The sequence below is a fragment of the Schistocerca serialis genome, chromosome 4 (genome assembly GCF_023864345.2).
Source record: "Schistocerca serialis cubense isolate TAMUIC-IGC-003099 chromosome 4, iqSchSeri2.2, whole genome shotgun sequence".
Classification (NCBI taxonomy): Eukaryota; Metazoa; Arthropoda; class Insecta; order Orthoptera; family Acrididae; genus Schistocerca; species Schistocerca serialis.
The window spans coordinates 419,287,336-419,303,645 of NC_064641.1; the positions used below are offsets into that span (position 1 = coordinate 419,287,336).

At 37.5% G+C, this 16,310-nt stretch overlaps 1 protein-coding gene across 2 annotated transcripts in view; it reads right to left on the reverse strand.

Moving 5' to 3' along the window:
* Window positions 1-16,310, reverse strand: part of LOC126474020 (uncharacterized) — a 57,087-nt gene that overhangs the window by 21,247 nt on the left and 19,530 nt on the right. The window contains exon 3 of one of the 2 annotated variants that reach the window (XR_007586558.1): window positions 3,869-3,995. The exons of the other annotated variant lie outside the window; for it this stretch is intronic. The gene's annotated coding sequence lies outside the window, so the exon portion shown is untranslated. The remainder of the gene's footprint in view (window positions 1-3,868; window positions 3,996-16,310) is intronic. 2 annotated transcript variants of the gene reach the window in all.

Consider the following 16,310-nt stretch of genomic DNA (forward strand, 5'->3'; position numbering starts at 1 on the left):
AGGAAATAGACAACAACTGTTTCAGTCTGTCTCATCACTATTCTTATGAAGTGGTTTAATAATTGCATATTTTAAACTGTCTGGATAAATTCACTGTGCCAGTGATGCATCGCATGTCTCACTAAGGACATTACTTATTAAATTGTAATAACTTTTCAAAATTTTGTTTGAAATTCCACCAACCGTACAAGAGCTTTTGTTTTTTAGAATTTTCAGAATTGTATTAATTTCAGTGAAGGATGTTGGGTGCTATTTCTAGTTGCTTAAAGTTTTGTGGAATGACATTTTTAATATAGTGTCTTGCTTCCTCAACTGAACCATTTAATCCTGTATTTGCTGCTTCAGTTTCCAGTTGTTGTGAAAGCCTATTTGAAAACATATGATCATATTCTTGTACACTAGTCTGAACACTGCTTACAGATGTACTCACAATGTAACTTTTTTCCCTCTCTTTTATTTCAGTCAATAGATACTGCCTACACAAGTCCATATTGTCAACCATAAACCCCACAAGTAAGTATATGTTCTGCAAGTCAATGTAAGAATATTTCACTTGTTTACACAGAGGTCAACAAAAGGTCTGTGAGTTGTTATTATGAGCACTCTGGATTGCTTTAGAGCTAAAAATATTCTTTACTTCGATTGAGAAGGTTCCAAATACTATCCCATATGACATCATGGAATGAAAGTATGCTCAGAAAAAATCTCTGTGAATTGAGAAGGTTCAAAATACTATTCACATGACAGCATGAAATGAAAGTATGCTCAGAAAAAAGTCTGTATTTTACAAAAAGTTAACAACATTCTAAACATCAAAGTACCTGTTTTCAGCTTAGCTGCACTTGCCAGTATTTTGAACAACTGTGATTGAGAGACATAGTAAGTCATGTGATAGAGGTAAATTAACAGCAATTAATTCATCTATAAAAAGCCTTTTGCTTGAAATATACAAAAACTTTAGTCAAAGATCTTACAGGAATCCTGGAAAATTCAAATCTTGTGTAAATTGATTCCACAGATTGATTATATGAGCAACCCCAGCATTGAAACACATTTTAAACAGCTGCAAATGGGTAGAACAACTTTCCTGACAGAATTTCTCATAGGTTTTACTTTTGGCACACTGCAGAAAAGCTACTTTTCAAACTAATATTCATCAAAAATCTCTGCTGCGGTTAACACTATCACATCAGATGACTTGAAAACATTGAAAGTCACATCGATGCTTGAAATTATATTCAATATCTCAAATGTCAGTGAGTTGAAGGACCATGTGACATATTCTAAGCTTGAACAAACTGATACTGTTTCACAAATGCAGCCGCTCTTTCAGGTAGGAATCAATAAAAAATAAACACAAATTTAGGAAGTGTCAGTCTCGTAAAACAGGGCTAATTATCTTTATAAATAACATCTTGCAAGCTTTGGACCCAAAGGAACACACAATTTTTGCCTTCCTCAATTTCCAAACATATTCAACACTGTATTAGTGTTAATATAGTAACAAAAATAATAAATTTTTAACAATATAATGTAATACAGATGCAGACTCTTTAGAGCAATACACCAACATTCTCACCTCAGCCTTCAGTGGATGAATTACCCCACCAGCCTAGTTAAAAATCAGATTTCCTGTGTCATCACATCCAATCCTGGTACTGCTGATCCCTCCAAAACACAACTTTGGAGCACACCACTTGTCACTCAGTATTATCCTGCTCTTGAATATATTAATCAGCTATGTCAACAAGGCCATGACTTCCTAAAAATCATGCCCTTAAATGAGATCCATTCTGTCTGAGATTTTGCCCACCACACCTAGAATAGATTTTAGTTGTCCTCCCAATCCCCACAATATTCTTGTCAGACCCTAAAATGCTCCTTCTGCACCCATGTGCCTACCCTATGGTTCTTGCACTTGTGACTGTCCCTGATGCATGACTTGCCCTATGCACCCTCCTACCACCACATATATAAGCCCTGATAATGGCAAAACTATCAAAGGGAGGGCCACCTGCAAAACGATATGTCATATACCAGCTGTTATGTAAACACTGTTTGGCCTTTCACATTGGCATGACTACTACCCAGTTTTCACTTGGGATGAATGGGCATAGGCAGAGGGCATATGCTGGCAACACACAATATCCTGTTACAGAGCATTTCTACAACATGACAGTCATGAGCTCGGTGCCTGTTTCACCACATGTGCCATGTGGATACTCTCTCCTGACACCAGTTTCTCAGAACTCTGCAGATGGGAACTAGCACTACAACATGTCCTTGGTTCTTGCCACCCACTTGGCCTCAGTTTACATTAATTTATTCCATCTCAGCATTTCTTCACATTAACTACTCCTTCCATCAGTCCATTTTTGTTTCCTACATCTTTAATTTTCTGACCCCTCTATTTTTCACTGCGCCCCTCCCACCTCTGTTACATACAGTGCACTTAGCTTTTCACTCTTATCAACTCATGCACAATGTTTTAGAAATAATCTCTGCATATTACCCTGTCTTCCAACCTTAAGCTCTCAGGTTTTCAAGTCTCGTCTGCTGCAATCCCTGAGAACCAGTCCTTCCTTCTCATCCCATCCGGTAAGTCTCCCCTGACCCGGGGTTCTGGGTAACTTTTCTAAATTCCACCCCTTTTTCCTAAAGCTCTCCATTTCCTATCCCTTCACCCCTCTTCACTCCCCTTCAACTCTTCTGTTGGAAGAAGGAGCAACTGGCTCCAGAAGCTTCCGTAAGTAAAACCTTTTTTGATATGTGTGTTCTCCTGCCGCCACTTGGTGAGTAGATTTTTTTATCTACTGTTTTAGTGTTGACTGACAACAAACATATAAGTAATGCACTGAAAGTAGGGCAACAGGGCCATAATATCTTTATTGACTGATGTAAATCATTCAAACTGCACAAGTTGTAGTGACTCTTGCTACTCAACATACCTTCAACAAAAGTGACACTTTTTTTGCCATCACTGAATCCAACTCATGAACCCTTTTTGAAATAAAACTCTTAGTGCACTTTCATCTCTCTTTCTTCACAGTCACTTTCACTCAGTCCCTGAAGACTGTCCTTCATTCAATCAAAACGTGGAAATTGTACAGCGCCACATATCAACTGTATGGTGGATTTGTGTTCCGGAAACTTTTGGGTACTCCTTGTAATTTTCTGGTCATGTGATTTGAGTTTACATTGCAATGGTTAATTGGTATAGTTTTCATTCTTAAGCATTCACCCCCCCCCCCCCAATGGCCTCTCAAAGAAATCTTTTAGTTATACTTTTCAGCCTCAGGTCAAATATAATTTTAAAAATTCATTAACAAAACATATACTTGTTCCCCAGGGACGTGCCTGGTCTCTTTAGTCCCTAAGCTGCTGGAATGCTTTAACATGTAGTTTACTATTGTCAGTACAGCAGATTTCCACTAAATTAAGGTGATTACACCCTTGTCATCCCAAAAAAACAGCCACCATGACTTCTCATATTCTTAGGTCTTGGAGGTCTTCCATGAACTGACTCTTTGTTTCTCAATCATAAAGATATGACCACATTTCATCTCTGCCACCAGATCACAAAAATGTCAGTTTCTTCAAGCAGATCACAGCAGACTTGCCCCCTTGTCTTTCTGAAATTGAGTGTTGTCTAATGAAATACCCCTTTTAGACATATTCTTTTTGATAACATAAGCATTGCACCACCTCATGTATGACATTGTGACCACAGTTGAAATATGCAGCAAGGTAAGGAATTGTGACATATTAATCCATACAAATCAATTATCCACTTGCAGAAAATTTGTGTCATGTGGCTGTTTAATAGTCTCTTGCTGTGATATTTGTATTTAATGTTGGTTTCACCTACTGTATACATTTTCATCCACCTGTTCTCACTGGTCTGGTCAATGCTGTCACCTTCGTATGCATGTCAGACAGGTTTCACCACATCTTCATCAAAAACTCAGTGCTTCTGCTTGGAATCCATTATTCACCTAGATAGAAAAAAAAAATTTCTGAAATACCTGTACAGAGTAAGAGTTACTCCAACTACATGAGCAATTTGAACAATCTACATCGCCTTAGAAACAAATTATGGCCTATTTTCTATTATCTTTGGTACATTTCTCACACAAATAAACAATGTATATATACAAGTAAGTGACTCCTTCAAAGAATGCTCGGATGTTATCATTTACAAGTAACATATGAGATACAGGAAGAAGGACACTCTAGTTACTCATCAAACATGCTGTTACCCACAGGAAAGCATCAATGCTGCTGGATAACAGTAAATAAATTCATGACAACTTGGACAAAATTTCCACCAATGACAAAGAATTGGGGTTTGCTTTAAATGATGTTAAATGCGTATTTATATACAGAAGCAGATGAATAGTACTAAATTATGACATTAATGATAAGCATCTGTATTAAGTTACAGTATATAAATATTTAGGGTAATATTAAAAAGAAATATGAAATGAAACAGATACATGGAATCAGCTTTAGAGGACCTGAGTATAAAACATTTGTTGGACTTATTGTGGGAAAAATGTGAACACATATAAGATAAACAAACTGACTGTGTCTCAGGATTGCCATAAGAGCAGCTTGAAGAAAGAAGTCAAAGGAATTTAGATATATTACGACAGGTGTTTAACCAGGGGAACCAGGGGCCAGTTTAGTCCATAGAAAAATTACACAGATGTGATCAGGAAAGTTATATGGGAATCTAAAACAGCTTTCATTGATTGTGTTCCATACCTTTGATAAATCAAAGAACTGACATACTGTAACAGATGAAACTGTTTCAGATGTTACAATATGTCATTTCTACATAATGTGGGAATGTTTATAGGAAAGGCAATGAAATGCTGTTGAACAAATGTACAGATATAAAGATGCAAACCTCCTCCCATGAACCATGAACGTTGCCGTTGGTGGGGAGGCTTGCGTGGCTCAGCAATAAACATAGCCGTACCGTAGGTGCAACCACAATGGAAGGGTATCTGCTGAGAGGCCAGACAAACATGTGGTTTCTGAAGAGGGGCAGCAGCTTTTTCAGTGGTTGCAGGAGCAACAGTCTGGATGATTAGCTGATCTGACCTTGTAACATTAACCAAAATGGAGTTGCTGTGCTGGTACTGCGAACAGCTGAAAGCATGGGGAAACCACAGCTGTAGTTTTCCCTGAGGGCATTTACTGTATGGTTAAATGATGATGGTGTCCTCTAGGGTAAAATATTTCAGAGGTAAAATAGTTCCCCATTCAGATCTCCGGGCTGGGACTCCTCAGAAAGATGTCGTTATCAGGAGAAAGAGAACTGGCGTTCCAAGCATTGGAGCGTGGAATGTCAGACCTCTTTGTCGGGCAGGCAGATTAGAAAATTTAAAAAGGGAAGTGGATACGTTAAAGCTTCATATAGTGGGAATTAGTGAAGTTCAGTGGCAGGAGGAACAAGACTTCTGGTCAGGTGAATACAGGGTTACAAATACAAAATCAAATAGGGGTAATGCAAGAGTAGGTTTGATAATGAATTAAAAAAAAAAAAAAAAAAAAAAAAAAAAAAAAAAAAAAAAAAAAAAAAAAAAAGGAGTGCAGTATAGTGAACACATTATAGTAGCCAAGATAGACATGAAGTTTATATACCAACTAGATGATTAAGAGATTGAAGAAATGTGTGATGCGATAAAAGACATTATTCAGATACTGAAGGGAGACGAAAATTTAATTGTCATGGGGAACTCGAATTCGGTGGTAGGAAAAGGAAGAGAAGGAAAAGTAGTGGGTGAATATGGATTGGGGGTAAGAAATGAAAGAGGAATCCGTCTGGTAGAATTTTGCACAGAGCATAATCATAGCTAACACTTAGTTCAAGAATCATAAAAGAAGGTTGTATACATGGAAGAATCCTGGAGATACTAGAAGGTATCAGATAGATTATATAATGGTAAGACAGAGATTTAGATAGATTATATAATGGTAAGACAGAGATTTAGGAACCAGGTTTTAAATTGTAAGACATTTCCAGGGGCAGATGTGGACTCTGACCACAATTTATTGGTTATGAACTGTGGATTAAAACTGAAGAAACTGCAAAAAAGGTGGCAATTTAAGGAGATGGGACCTGGATAAACTGACTAAACCAGAGGTTGTACAGAGCTTCAGGGAGAGCATATGGGAAAAATTGACAAGAATGGAGGAAAGAAATACAGTAGATGAAGAATGGGTAGCTTTGAGGGATGAAGTAGTGAAGGCAGCAGAGGATCAAGTAGGTAAAAAGATGAGGGCTAGTAGAAATCCTTGGGTAACAAGAGATGCTGAATTTAATTGGTAAAAGGAGAAGATAAAAAAAATGCAATAAGTGAAGCAGGCGAAAAGGAATACAAACGTCTCAAAAATGAGATCGACAGGAAGTGTAAAATGGCTAAGCAGGGATGGCTGGAGGACAAATGTAAGGATGTAGAGGCATATATGATTAGGGGCAAGATAGATGCTGCTTACAGTAAAATTAGAGAGACCTTTGGAGAAAAGAGAACACCTGTATGAATATCAAGAACTCAGATAGAAAACCAGTTCTGAGCAAGGAAGGGAAAGCAGAAAGGTGGAAGGAGTATGTAGAGGGTCTATACAAGGGTGATGTACTTGAGGGCAATATGGAAATGGAAGAGGACGTAGATGAAAATGAAATGGGAGATGTGATACTACGTGAAGATTTGACAAAGTACTGAAAGATCTATGTCGAAACAAGGGCCTCGGAGCAGAAAACATTCCATAGCCTTGGGAGAGCCAGCCATGACAAAACTCTACCATCTGCTGAGCAAGATGTACGAGACAGGCGAAATACCCTCAGACTTCAAGAAGAATATAGTAATTGTAATCCCAAAGAAACCAGGTGTTGATAGGTGCAGAAATAACTGAAATTTCAGTTTAATAAGTCATGGCTACAAAATACTAACACAAATTCTTTTAAGACGAATGGAAAAACTGGTAGAAGCTGACCTCAGGGAAGATCAGTTTGGATTCCGTAGAACTGTTGGAACACGTGAGGCAATACTGACCCTACAACTTATCTTAGAAATTAGATTCCGGAAAGGCAAACATACATTTCTAACATTTGTAGACTTAGAGAAAGCTTTCGACAATACTGACTGGAAAACTCTGAAGGTGGCAGGGGTCTAATACAGGGAGCAAAAGGCTATATAAAATTTGCACAGAAACCCGATGGAAATTATAAGAGTCAAGGGGCATGAAAGGGAAGCAGTGGTTGGGAATGGAGTGAGACAGGGTTGTAGCCTGTCCCTGATGTTATTCAATCTTTATACTGAGCAAGCAGTAAAGGAAACAAAAGAAAAATTTGGAGTAGGAATTAAAATCCATGGAGAAGAAATAAAAACTTTGATGTTTGCCGATGACATTGTAATTCTGTCAGAGACAGCAAAGGACTTAGAAGAGCAGCTGAATGGAATGGATAGTGTCTTGAAAGGAGGATGTAAGATGAACAACAACAAAAGCAAATAGAGGATAATGGAATTTAGTCGAATTACATCAGGTGATGCTGAGGGAATTACATTAGGTGGTGGTGGTGGTGGTTAGTGTTTAACGTCCCGTCGACAACGAGGTCATTAGAGACGGAGCTCATGCTCGGGTTAGGGAAGGATTGGGAAGGAAATCGGCCGTGCCCTTTCAAAGGAACCATCCCGGCATTTGCCTGAAGCGATTTAGGGAAATCACGGAAAACCTAAATCAGGATGGCTGGAGACGGGATTGAACCGTCGTCCTCCCGAATGCGAGTCCAGTTTACATTAGGAAATGAGACACTTAAAGTAGTGGATGAGTTTTGCTGTTTGGAGAGCAAAATAACTGATGATGGTCAAAGTAAAGAGGATATAAAATGTAGACTGACAATGGCAAGGAAAGCATTAACGAAGAAAAGAAATTTGTTAACATCGGGTATAGATTTAAGTGTCAGGAAGTCTTTTCTGAAAGTATCTGTACGGAGTGTAGCCATGTATGGAAGTGAAACATGAACAATAAATAGTTTAGACAAGAAGAGTATAGAAGCTTCTGAAATGTGATGCTATGGAAGAATGTTGAAGATTAGATGGGTAGATCACATAACTAATTAGGAGGTATGGAATGGAAATGGGAAGAAGAGAAATTTGTGGTACAACTTGACTAGAAGAAGGGATCAGTTGGTAGGACACACTCTAAGACATCAAGAGATCATAAGTTTAGCACTGGAGGGAAGTGCGGAGGTAAAAACTGTAAAGGGAGACCAAGGCATGAATACACTAAGCAGATTCAGAAGGATGCAGGTTGCAGTAGTTACTCAGAGATGAAGAACCCTGCGCAGGATAGAGTAGCATGGAGAGCTGCATCAACCTGTCTCTGGACTGAAGACCACCACCACAACAACAACAAAGTTGCAGATGCAGTGCACAAAAAATTTTGTCTCACAGTTCTTTTAATTTAATAGTAAAAAAATGAGTATACTCAATAATGACAAATCATTCTCATGGTGACAGAAGGAGGTCTAAAGTTGTTCTATTGGTTTATGCGGTTTATATTAGCTGCATACGTAGCATGTTAAAAATCACATTGTTCAATACTTACATTGATGATGCAGTCTACAGGTGAATTTCTAGGATAAACATTGGGATACACTGTAACAATTCTGTATCATTAAAATCACTCCTATACGTTGATGGCCTTAAACTGATTTTTTTCAAGAGAAGACAATTTACAAAAAGCAATTTATGAACTGAATAAAACATGTACAGAATATAGTATGAACGTATTTTCAAATAAATTTAAGTTAATGGCAGTTTATAGACATGATTCAGGGAGAACTAAAATTGTAGTTAATGAAAAAATAGTAGAACAGGTAGAATATTTTAATTATCTTAGATGTAAAATATCATATGAATATGAAGGAAGATACATGGATTAAGTTGAATAGATTTGAAAATATCTGAGGAACAGTTAACAGAACTTTAAAGCATAAAACATAGAATGAAAAATGATTGAAATTTTATAAAACATTCACACTGCCAACCCTATTACAGTAGAACATCGAATATCCAAAGAAGCCCATCCCCCTTCCCAGCAGCACCACACCAACACCCAAAATAGCAGCCATTTGCACTCCATTAAGATCACTTGTGTCAACTTTGGCACACAATGGAAACTTGTGATATAAAACACCTAAACTTAAATGTGTTGTCCTTTCTATGAGAGAGAAATATGAGACTAATAAAAAGGTTAGATGAAGATGGATCTACAACCATGTTATCTAATGAGTATAAGGTTGGTGAGTTGACAGTTATGGATATAAAAAGCAAAAGATGAGCATCACAAATTTTATATCTAAGCTTGATTATACTGATGGATTGACAAGTTGTAAAACTATGAAGCTTGCCATGTAAACATATCTAAATGATGATGCTTACAAGTGGTCTACACAAAAAAGATCATAATGAGAACCTATCTCTGAACACATTCTATTTGAAAAGGCAATTCAATTTAATGAAAATCTTGGAGTGTCATTGAAGTTTAAAGCAAACACGAGCTGGTTCAAATGTTTAAGTCAAGACATGGCACTTGTGAGCTGCAAATGGAGAAAAACCATCTGCTAATTCTTTCAAAATCTAACTAAGGGATGTATTGATGGAAGAAGATTATGCTCTCGAAAATATTTACAATGTTGATAAAACTGGGCTCAAATGGAAATTTTTGCCAATAAACTCTTGGTTCATGTTGTGAATTAGCAGCACCATGTCCTAAAACATGAAAGGAGTGTATTACAGCTAAAAGCTTGGGCTAATGCCACTGGCAGCTACAGAATGCCTATGTTCATCAATGGTACAAGTAAGAAACAGTGTGTTTCAAAAATGTTAATATTTCTGTGATGCCGACTGTTGACACCTTACAAAAGCACACAAGGATAGATATTATGATTCCAAAATGGTTCATGGTTTTTATTTATTTATTTATTTATTGTTCTGTGGGACCAAATTAACGAGAAGTCTCCATGGTCATGGAACGAGTCAATACATGGAATTATAACACGATAGTAGAAACAGATAAAATGAAATATAAAAAACATATTCAGGCGACAAGTCGTAAGTTTAAATAACGAAAATCAACAATGTAACACTAGAATTTGCTTAATTTTTTAGCTCTTCCAGGAGCTCCTCGACAGAATAGGAGGAGTGAGCCATGAGGAAACTCTTCAGTTAAGACTTAAAAGAGTTTGGGCTACTGCTAAGATTTTTGAGTTCTTGTGGTAGCTTATTGAAAATGGATGCAGCAGAATACTGCACTCCTTTCTGCACAAGAGTCAAGTAAGTGTATTCCACTTGCAGATTTGATTTCTGCCTAGTATTAACTGAGTGAAAGTTGCTAACTCTTGGGAATAGGCTAATATTGCTAACAACAAATGACAATAAAGAAAATATATACTGTGAGGGCAATGTCAGAATTCCCAGACTATTGAATAGGGGTCGACAAGAGGTTCTCGAACTTACACCACACATAGCTCAAACAGCCCGTTTTTGAGCCAAAAATACCCTTTTTGAATCAGAAGAATTACCCCAAAAAATAATACCATATGACATAAGCGTATGAAAATATGCGAAGGCGGCTACTTTTTGTGTTGAAGTGTCACTTATTTCAGATACTGTTCTAATGGTAAATAAAGCAGCATTTAGTTTCTGAACCAGATCCTGGACATGAGCTTTCCAGAACAGCTTACTATCTATCCGAACGCCTAGGAACTTGAACTGTTCCGTCTCGCTTATATTATGCCCATTCTGTCTGATCAAAATATCGGTTCGTGTTGAATTGTGAGTTAGAAACTGTAAAAACTGAATCTTACTGTGATTTAGCATCAAATTATTTTCCACAAGCCACGAACTTATTTCATGAACTACATTATTTGATACTGTTTCAATATTACACACAAGATCCTTCACTACCAAGCTGGTGTCATCAGCAAACAGAAATATTTTTCAATCACCTGTAATACTAGAAGGCATATCAACCCTTGGGGAATGCCCCACTTAACATTGCCCCATTGGGACTGAACATCACTACCACTCTCAATATTGCGGAGAATTACCTTCTGCTTTCTGTTCTTAAAGTAAGAGGCGAACCAACTGTAAGCTACTCCGCTTACTCCATAATGGTCCAACTTCTGCAGTAATATTTTGTGGTCAACACAGTAAAAAGCATTCGTTAAATCAAAGAAAACACCTAGCGTTCGCAACCTTTTATTTAATCCGTCCAAAACCTCACAGAGAAAAGAGAATACAGCATTTTCAGTTGTTAAACCATTTCTAAAACCAAACTGAATGTTTGACAGCAAATTATGTGAATTTAAATGCTCCAGTAACCTTGTATATACAACCTTCTCGATAACTTTCGCATACACCAATGGCATAGAAATAGGTCTAAAATTGTCAACATTATCAATGTCTCCCTTTTTATAAAGTGGCTTCACTACCGAGTACTTTAATCGGTCAGGAAACCGACTACTTCTAAAGGAAAAGTTACAGATATGGCTAAGTACTGGGCTAACATACATAGAACAATACTTCAGTATTCTGCTAGATACCCCGTCATATCCGTGAGAGTTCTTGGTCTTTAGTGATTTAATCATTAACTCAATCTCCCTCTTGTCAGTATCATGGAGGAGCATTTCAGGTAACAGTCTCGGAACTCTTTTTTCTATGAGTGCTATATGATTCACTGTTTGGACTAGGTTTCTGTTTAGTTCACCTGCTATATTCAGAAAGTGATTATTAAATACTGTACATATATGCGACTTATCAGTAACACGGACATTCCCACTACGTACTGATTCAATATCCTCGACCTGTCTCTGCAAACCAGCCACTTCCTTTACGACTGACCATATGATTTTAATTTTATCCTGAGACTTAGCTATTCTATCTGCATACCACATACTTTTTGCCTTCCTAATAACTTTTTTAAGCACCTTACAATACTGTTTGTAATGGACTGCTGCATTTAGATTGTGACTGTTTCTAACGTTTTGATATAATTGCCACTTTGTTCTACAAGATATTCTTATCCCTTTAGTCAGCCACCCAGGCTGCATGTTTGTGCTAGTACCCTGTTTTGAACGTTCTAACGGAAAGCAACTTTCAAAGAGCACAAGAAAAGATTTGAGGAAAGCATTATATTTATCGTCTACTGTATCAGCACTATAAACATCTTGCCACTCTTGTTCCTTGATAAGGTTTACAAAGGTCTCTACAGCAACTGGATCAGCTTTCCTAAACAATTGATGACTATATTTAACACGTGTTGCAGCACAAAAATCTTTTAGACTTAAAATTTGTGCATCATGATCTGAAAGGCCATTCACCTTTTCGCTAACAGAATGCCCTTCTAGTAATGAGGAATGAACAAAAATGTTGTCTATGGTTGTTCTACTGTTCCCTTGCACTCTCGTTGGAAAGAATACAGTTTGCATAAGATTATATGAATTAAGGAGGTCTACCAGCATCCTTTTCCTTGCACAATCACTTATACAATTAATATTGAAGTCACCACATATAACTAACTTTTTGTATTTACTATAAAGTGAACCAATACCTCCTCTAGCTTTAGCAAAAATGTTGTGAAATTGGAGTCTGGGGATCTATAAATAACAACAGTTAGAAGTTTAGCTCCATTAAATTTAACCAAACCTGCACAACATTCAAACACCTTTTCAGTGCAGTACTTTGAAACATCAACTGACTCAAATGGGATGCCATTTTTCACATACATGGCTACTCCCCCACACCACAAAGAGCTCCTAGAAAAGCTGCCAGCCAACCTGTATCCTGGTAAAGGAAGCCTCTGAATTATCTCCTTATTTAAGAAGTGTTCAGATATACCAATAATTTCAGAGTCAACATCTATAAGCATTTCACTAACTTTATCTCTAATACCTTGTATATTTTGATGAAATATACTAATTCCCTCATTACTTGGATACCTACGCTTTGTTGAAAGTGGTTCCTTTGTTAGAGAGACTTCCCTTAAGCAGGAATACCTATCAGCTGACTTCAGTCTAAAAAAGGTGCAGCTCTAACACCCACTACTGCAGGAATTTTCCCATGAGTGATCCCACCACCCCCACCTATGCTGTCACCTATAAGCTTTGCCAACCTCCCCTTCCCATACCTGTTGAGGTGCAGGCCATGTCTAGTGAAACCCGTCCTGCTGACACACTCCACCGACACCACTGAAATGTGACCCATGCTTTCTGTCATCAGTGCACCCCTAAGTCTCATGTTATTACGCCGACGGCTGTATTAAGATGAGGCCGATCGTGATGCTAAAACAGTTCCACGAAATGCATATTTGTGTTGCCAGTCTGAGTGGCTATCTTTTCCAGGTCACCATGTATGTCATACTCCCCATCCCTATCAATACTATTACCAGTTCCACGAAATGCATATTTGTGTTGCCAGTCTGAGTGGCTATCTTTTCCAGGTCACCATGTATGTCATACTCCCCATCCCTATCAATACTATTACCAGCCCCACCCACAATCACTAACTGATCCTCTTTAGTGAAATCCCTACATAACCCCTCCTATGTCAACAGTCACCTGAGGTAATCCTGCATTAGGCTTCACAATGGTGGTGACCTGGTACTCACTCCCCAACACTTCCTGCAACTGCTGGCCTACACCTCTGCCATGAGAACTACCTAACAGCAGAACCTTCTTCTTCCTCTTCGCCTTTGCAACTGTCCTAGCCACTGTAACTGCTCAGGTCTGCTGCATACTTCCTACATCTACAGCTACTAGAGATTCCTCTCCATTAGACTCTGACAGTTGGTCATATCTATTGCAAACACCAATAGTAAAACTATCTGAAAATCTTCTTCTCCTAGCAGATCTCTTGCCAACAGCCAGCTCCCATTCCCCAACCCCCTTCTCCCTCCTCATCCTATCTAGCTCCTCCTGTGCATTTTTCAACTGCACCTGAAGGGCACAGATCTTACACTCACGCTCCTCTATCAACTTACTCTTGCTGCATAACCTGCAGTTCCAGGAGAGGATCTCACCAGAATGCCCACTGGCTTCCCCACTGCATTCCCCCCAGTGAAAATACTTCGAACCAGTCTCACACCGCAATCCACTACTCACGAACCTACGGCAAAGCCCACACTTCTCACTCATGGTAAAATGTTACAGTTGTTGAAACAAGAAAACTACTTTATCTAAGTTCCGCTACTACAATAAGAAGATGTTAAAAACCTGGCTACAATAATCACAAAATTACTCTACAAGGGAAGTAACTACTATTATTAACAGTACTAATCAACAAAAAATGAGAATATAACACAAGACTAATACAGAAAGAGAATCAAACGTCTAATGACACAATAATGAAACTGAAAACAGTTCCCAAAAGGTTCTTCTGAAATTATTTCACCAGAAAACACCAAAAACACCGACTGAAGACTACTAAAGTTCCTAAATAAACCACTACACACAAACAATTAATTAGTACTTAGCTTTTGATGCGCCGCTATAGCTGCAACTGGTCAGCGCGGAATGTAAACACAGGCAAGAGGTTGAGTTGCTCGATACAAAACACTCACAAATATCAGGTCACACCACAAGAAAGGCAGAGGTGAATGAAGAAACCACTAATAAGTCACTTATATAGTAAATATTATCACAAAAACCGTTAAAATATGTATCTGAAACCTAAAAATATATAAAAACTTAGAGAGCGATCTCACACGCAGTCACTCGCTTATGATGTCAGACCAAAGACTTCTGTAACCTCTGTAAAAGCTCATCAGTTAAATAATGGCAAAAGGTAGAAAACATTACTGCTCCTTGACAAAGCAGCAACTTATTCATCATGTGTTATCTTAAATGAAAAATTACAAGTTTGTGAAAGTGATGTTTCTTCCACTTAACATAACCTCCTTATAAAAGCCCAGGATCAAAGTGATATTGAGACTTTCAAATGGTACTAACGAAAAGAAGTGTTACATAAGTTATTGTTAGAAATATAAGAGGAGGTAGAAGGAAGTCTGTTAAGCTTTGCCAAGAAAAACACTTGCTTCATGTCATGAATTAATAGAACCTGGTCCTAAAATATGAAAGGATCATATTACTGCCAAATCGTCATGAATGTGATGAAGGAGACATTCAAAAATGAATTAGAGTTGAAAATACAGATCCAGGGCACCAAATCCTGTATGATAGCAAAATTGTAAACCTAATCACTGATGAAGCTGATGCCACCAGCATTTCATCAACTAGTGGTCCAGAAAATGAAGATGAAAACATACCTTCTGATTCTAAAGCATTTACATGTTTCGATACTTCTTTGCGATGGTTTGAGCTGAAGATGAAAGCAGTCATTATCAGATAACTGTCCTGAAAAAAGTATGTGACTTAGCTGCTCGTAAGCAGGCAGGCTTGCTTTGACACACAAAATCAAGGATTTTTTTAAGCTTTAATTGCTTACATGTATAACGTACATGCAAAATGCATATGTATTACATATTTTTTATTTACTGGACTGTACTACATACATTCTTACTGTAATTTCCTTTGTAATAACAAAAGACATTCATGTTGTTGTAAATATATGTATTTTTATTGGTAAATAAAAGTATACAGTACAGTTATCTGAATAAATCGGTATTCTGCACATCCATGTCCCCCATTTAGTTCGGATAACTAATGCTTTACCATATATGGAAGTGAATCGTGGATACTGAATAAAAGATAATAAAAACAAATACAAGGAGTATAAATGAAATTTCTTACAGCAGTGAATTTAAAAGACTAGATAAGTAATATGAAATAAAGATATTTGAAAGGAGTTGAGAATTAAAAAACAAAAAGAAATGGAATGAACATCTACAAAGAATGGATCTACAGAGGCAACAAAACAGTGGAAGAATATTTAAACTTATGGCAGTATTACTATGCACAATTTCTAAAGGCTCTTAGCAATCAAATAAAACTATGGAATGTAAATAAATAATGTGAGAAATATTTCTGCAAAATACTATTTTCCTTAAATGAAAATGTGATACTAATTGCACCTAGACCTTTTAATTTGGACCTTCTTTGATGCATGAAAGTCTGATGATTTTGTACCATTCAAAATGTTTTTGCTCATTCCCTATATTAAGTACTTAACAGTATTGGTGTGCCATACCAATAAGCAGCCTTGTGAGTTATTAGTAGTATGGTATTCTGCCTTACAGCAGGTCTTGTCATGGGTTAAGCCTCTTCCACTTTTGTCTGT